We start from the raw sequence: 6,775 nt of genomic DNA, 5'->3' as shown, positions 1-6,775 counted from the left end.
AAAAACAGACAAAAACACAAGGAGGCCAATGAAAAAGGGAAAATGAACCCAACTAAAAACCCCAAACCACAACAGTAGTGAAGCACAAAGAAGCGTGGCAATGCGCCAGCAAAGGCAAAAAGAAATAAACATGGTTATGAACAGTAAACATTTTAAAGTATTAAAAGATAAATGTTTGTTAGACCTCAAGGATTCCCACAATGCATTTTAAAGGGAAACAGTGAATGTAAACACTGTCAGTTGAGTGAATGTGAGGTGCATTTACATTCATTTATTATACGTGTAATATTTGCAATCAATTACAAACCTATGTAAACAAACAAACTAACTAACTTAACTAGTTAACTCATGCAATTTATAAGTTGCATAAATGTGTCATACATGCTGAACTACATGCAAAATAATAAATGTGCAGTAACTTCTCTTAATAATACCTTAATAAGTTTTAAAAGATGTGTGGAATCACCAAATGCCCTCACATGACCTTGCATAAATCAGCAACTATAGGCTATCAAACATGGAAAACCATACAGGTAATTGTTAGTTACTATTATACTACTATATTTGTATAACTAAAGTTATTAGGAGGTACTCCTAATAACTTTAGTGTTCACCAACAATAACTTGAATAGCATTACCTCGCATTAACTGTTCCTTTGCAGTTGTTGCAATACTACAGAAAGGAGACGCCATGTGAACCCCTAACATTATGCATTTATTGCTAATTTTTCCTTTAAAAAGGCAGAACCCTGACAGTATACAGCCACTGGCAGTGAGCATGGCTGTGGGGGGGGGGGGGGGGGGGGGGGGGGGGGGGGGGGGGGGGGGGGGGGGGGGGGGGGGGGGGGGGGGGGGCTCTGCCTGGCTGTGCTGGGTGAAGCTGTGGATAAGCATCTGTAATGCTCAGATGAGGGCTGCACTTGGGGTTGAATCCCTGAGGCTATGATACAGTAGCAGAACTGTAAATGTACTGCTCCTATTAACATTAGCCAAGAAAGCATTAGTAAGCGACACAAGACCTGAACCTGTGGTGCTTCTGTAATCCCCGGAGTTACAATACAACGTTTTCCTGGTTCAAACTAGGTCTCTAATACAAATGTGAAACCAAGCCATGGCAAGAACGGGTGACAGACTATAACTCAACACAAGTTATATCAGAGTTGCTTCTCTTGCCCAGTCATTATGTGGTTTTGAAGCCGGCTCTCTTGCCTGACGCCCCCCACCCATCCTTTCTGTGAGATTAGGCCCTTTTAATATAAGAGTTTACTTTGAAATGGACTTGCTGATTATTTCTTCCTGGTTTATTGTTGGAATTTGGGCCCTCCTCCCCCAGTAATCATTGTTAACAGGAAAAGCTCCATTTACAAGTGCTGTACAAGGAGTCATAACAGCAGGAACCTGCCCCCCCGACTCCAGAAACCAGCACAGCAGTTTTTCTGTAAGCAGTTCTACTTTTTTTATTGAGTGCCTGACATTTTGGAGATTTTGTCGAAAAAGCTGGTCATTTCCAAGGTGCATCCTGCGTTGGGGACCATGGGGACGACTCCCAAACAAAAACATTGAGACTACTAGTATTTTGATCATCCTGATGCAGCTTTCTCATGAACAGGTTCGTAAGATACTGAAAACAAATGCACAACAATATGCATAAATTCGTATAATATCTTCCGAAATAACCGACCGGCCGTGAGAGGTTTAGCCGACACACATGTGAGCCATGGAAGTTAAGTAATGCCGCTACGTGGTCAATGCATTATTTCTTCTAAGTGAAAGCCGTGTGGACCGAATGACAAAGGCTTATTGTGAAGACGGCTGTTTTTACAGTGTCACATGTTCCCCAGAGGGAGTAATGACAGAACTTTTCCTCTCTCCTGTGTGACATTTGTTGTGTTAATTATTCAGAGTGTGAAAGAAAATCAGACAGCGGAAGCGGGAACTCTCTTCAGCCTCAATTGGTCTGAGGCATCAGTCAAACCGCGGTGTCATTCATTACAGCAAATGGAGACAAGAAAAATAAGAGCATATGTTTATGTTCTAGACAGAAAGCCCTCTAGTGGCTGCAGGAATGGAGCCCTGCAGTCCTCTGAAAGGGCTTTAGAGAGTCCAGGTCAATATTAGTGATAGCTGTAGGACTAGCAGGCTAAATTATTATGAAAGCACTGCAATCAGGTTGAGCAATTGGTGAGCATTGCCTTCATAAAGCAAAAATAGTATAAAGCGAATCACATCTTGTTGATGATTCATGTGGATATTTACCTTCAAAGACACATTAAGCTTTTTCTGTCCTGTAGTGAGCAGGATGACTCAAAACCAACCTTTCAGCAGTGAGTCAGTCTCACCGGCGCTCTGCTCCTCATCTCCTGCCACATGGCCCACTCCTTAAACTACATCCTTCTCCCTCCATCCACCAGATGGCCTGGACCGCCCGTCACCTGACTGCCACACCCATCCACACACACACCTGTTCCAGCTTCACTAATGACCTCTGCCTGGCTGATTTACAGACATCTCTTTCCTTAAGTGACTCTAAAGGAAAAAGTCTTTTTGGCCCACAGGGCATCAAGTGACGTGCCGGGAGTTTAATTTGCTTCAAAGCCCGGCACATTTTCTGGAGACCTGTTAGACATTTAGTTTAGACAACTTGTTGCTTAAGTACTAAAAAGTACAATTTGAGTATAGTTTGTTGTGTTAGGTTTTAAGTATCCTGCTTGTTATTCTACTGCCAGCACTGACTCTTAAACAATATAAAAGCTGATGTGTGATGCTCTTCAACACTGTCAAGGAATCCTAGCTTTTTCACTGAACTGTGGGAATGTCAGTACATTAAATATGAGGCTAGGAGCTGGTTAGCTTAGCATGAAGACTGGCAGGAAAAGGCAGTTTGTACTGAACTAAAGAGCAATAGTATAGGAGATTCCTACCAGACAACGGCTTAGACTTTGTAAAACCCCTTCAGTTGATTACATCACGAGACATCTGCAGATTTGAGAGATATCTGCAACCTTACATTTAAAATGCAGCACCAACACACCATGATGTCTACAGATCTACCTCCATCTTGAACCAGATGCTAATCACACAAGCTTCTGTACATATCACAAACGTCCGATATGACACTGCCTATTACCAGATGTGTGTTAAAACTGATATGGTGTGGGATAGAGAGATTCTGGGATTGTGGTTTAATTGGACAAATACTACAAGAAAAAAATTCCTTCTACACTCTGTAATACTGAGAGTCCTCTGTTCCCACCAATGCTTTCTCCAAAAGGTTACCGGGGACAACAGCTGTGTGCATCCTGCGAGTTGTCTGGCAAAAGGAACCAGCCATGAGGTCTCGTCAGGCTGCGTGTATCGTTCAACGAAGTCCAAACTTGGCGAGCGTCCACTGCAGGGTGGCGAGGATTGGACTAAAAGGTCTTATCTTATAGAGAGTGTGAGAACTACCGAGTTTTATTCCTATCTTCACTCAAGAGCGTGTGTTTTCAACTTTCAAGCATTTAACATTGATGTCACGGTAACACTTTACAATAAGGTACACAAAAAAAGGTAGTTACTGTTTTTGAAAGGGCAACGAACGATTAGTTACTCTTTTTCAAAGGTTAGTTAGCCTTTTTCAATAGGGTAGTTACTCTTTTCAGAAGGGTAGTTACAATCGTTCAATTTAGCGAAACAATGTAGATATCATTAAATATACTACAAAACACAGTTAAAAAGTTACATAGGGCATAAGCATTGACTGAAGTGCCTAAGAAATCCCAATAAATGTTTGTCAAACCAAACATGCCATGGGAAATCTAACAAAGAACATGTTTTACCCTCTAATAACAAATCTTTAATGCGGTTAAATGTTCACTAAATTCATACTTTTATGCACATTTTATTCTGGGAAATTAAACACCAAACCAAGGTGTGTCTCAGGTGGGTCTCAGGTGGATCTCAGTGCAGTAAGAAAGGCCCAGGAAAGCTCTCCGCCCCCTTTCATAGACTCTGTCCCTAGTCTGAGTCCTCTCCTTCCTTCCTACACTGTAAATCATTGACCTGCCCCATTCTGCCTGCCCTCACCAAAATGTCTCCCCTAGTTGTGCTGCCTGCTCCGTACCACATGCTGTGTTCTGCTTTTACAATGATCAAATTGTGATTACATTGTGGAACAAACTAAATGAGAACCTAAAGCAATGCCCAAACATATTCCTTTTCAAAAAAATGTACAAAGAAATTATTTTCAGAAAGTATAGAGAAGCACTGTAGAAAGTTTTGTTTGTGTTTTTTGTTTTGTTTATTTATATATATGTATGAGGGTATATGTGTATATGTATATATGTGTGTAGGTATATATGTATATATATATATATATATATATATATATATAGCAACAGAATTATAAATATTGTAAATTAAAGGAATGCAAGAATTAAAGGGGTAGGAGTACATAAGTTTTACTTCACATGTGATAGAGGTATGTAAACACAGGAAAGAAGGGTACTTTGTTTGTTGTTAAACATTGTTTTATTATTTCTTTTTATTATTTTTTTATTTTATTTGTATATACTTTCTCTTGCATGTTCGAAATAAAGATATCAATCAATCAATCAATCAACAATTAGATGTGGAACAAGATGATTCTACAGAACGTGTTTCTGCCCCTTAATAATATGAATAACAATAATAATAATAATAATAATAATAATATGTACTCTATTAATCCCACTAGGGGAAATAACAATTTACATCCTGTTGTTATCACACACATTAAACACTCATGCTCAGTACCTATTCATGCAGTAATGGAGATATGTCAGAGTGGGGGGGGGGCTGCCCATGGACAGGCGCCCCGAGCAGTTTGGGGTTTGGTGCCTTGCTCAAGAGCACCTTGGCAGTCCCCAGTAGATGAACTGGCACCTCTCCAGCAACCAGTCCACCATCATACTTTGGTCCGTATGGGGACTTGAACCAGCGACCCTCTGGTTCCCAACCCAACCCCCTACTGACAGTAGCTGTATCAAGATACTCATGATTATCTAATAAGGATGTACAGATTTTTAGGCATTATATTATCAAATGGCCTAAAGAATAGTTCATATACTGTAGATGCTGTAGATGGGACAACATGCTACCTGGACCCCTAAAAGTTTTGGCTGATCCCAAACAGCTGGCTCCGCCCCGGCTCAAACAACTCAGCAAACTTGATACTCGCCAGATCCTTGTGCAGACACAGAAACACGAGCATGCCTTTGAAGTCCAATATTAATGGTCTGCCATCTCTTCAGTAAAATATCTGGGCCTCCTCACTCAGATAACTAAAAAAGGATGAGCTGGAAGTTGCTGGAACAGTTTAAAGCTGTGAAGTAGGATGTTGGTTCTTGGTTGTACAGCCTGATGCAGCTTTAGAGTGTGGGGAAAGTGGGTTTCATGTGTTTAGGTGTTAATGGGTTAGGTATTAGAAAATACAAAGATTTCTTATTCTGCTTCGTTCATTTCCTGTTGGGCCACCTGGAGAAATGGCCGTAATGTCAGTTTTCAGCTCATACAGGAGAGGAGGAGGACAACAATGACACAAAGACAGAACTGAATAGTAACAGAACACATCTGGAATAAGGGAGTGGAGGAAGGATGAAGTAGAGAAAACAATGCACTCAGAGATTGAATGTCTAATTGTTGTGCAGTGACACATGTAAATGTCACAATCAGGGTAAATCCTTTACATGACACAAAGAAGCCAAGGTTTAATCACTGAACTACAGGCATCCAAATTGGACAGTAACCCTTTGACCTGCAGCAAACAAGCCGACCACTAAACTGGAGTGCCTGTTCTTTGTGAAATACAGCACCGGGTTTAAAGGCAAATGGAGGTCTGGAATATTGTAATCCATCTTTTCTAAGTGCTGTGTGCTTTCCTCCCATGTTGAAGCGTTTGTCGTGCCTCTGTGATTACGCAACATCTGCTCTTAAACATTTTTCCGCTCTGTCAGACGCTTGGCTTCATCTACCACACTGTGTGAAGGCTTTTCATGATCACCAGTGCTGCAAACTGGAAGACACCTTCTGTGTTATGACAGGAAGTTGGATGGGTTTTGTTTTTTAAATATCCAACTCGACTGACTTGGATGACTAGAGTCGTGTTTGACTGAAAACGGTGTCCAGACGCAAATAGCTAGTTCAGTATCCATGTTTCTTTACTTTAGTTTGATTTATACCAAGAGACGAAAACACGGTTGATTTTGCACATTAACAAAGTCAAATAGATGGTCAAAGTGTGAAATGCTTCGGCTTTGCATAACGACTCATTTTAAACATGTTCTCATCCACGTCTATAGTGTGAAAGCACTGTACTTGACATTAAGAGTAATAGGAGAACAAGAGCTTAGCCTGATGAGCATAAATTATCCACAGATGTCAAGCAAGCCAACTCATTTATCCAAATCATGGAAATTATAACTTCTAAAGGTAAGTACCACTCATGGAGCAGGGTGGAAAAGGCGACCGTATAGTGAGTCAGCCCTTAAACATCTGCAACTCTGAAGGGCCTTTTCAGGACAGCTAAGGACTAAGAGACAGAGTCCCACCATGTTTCCATCTTAAATCCTTCTGAAAATGTATTCTCATTCATGAATATGTACGTATATGTAATTTATTGCGGAGTAGCCATGGCTACTGGCTATGGAATTAATAGATGCCAGCTGTCAATTAAAGACACCCATAGAGAGTTCAATGGTGGGCATTGTTCAGTTCGGATTGGTGAGTCAGAGAAGCGCTGGAGGGGGGGGGGGGGGGG

The sequence above is a fragment of the Etheostoma cragini genome, chromosome 11 (genome assembly GCF_013103735.1).
Source record: "Etheostoma cragini isolate CJK2018 chromosome 11, CSU_Ecrag_1.0, whole genome shotgun sequence".
Lineage (NCBI taxonomy): Eukaryota > Metazoa > Chordata > Actinopteri > Perciformes > Percidae > Etheostoma > Etheostoma cragini.
The sequence above is the reverse complement of the archived record's forward strand: the minus strand, read 5'-3'. Positions refer to the sequence as shown.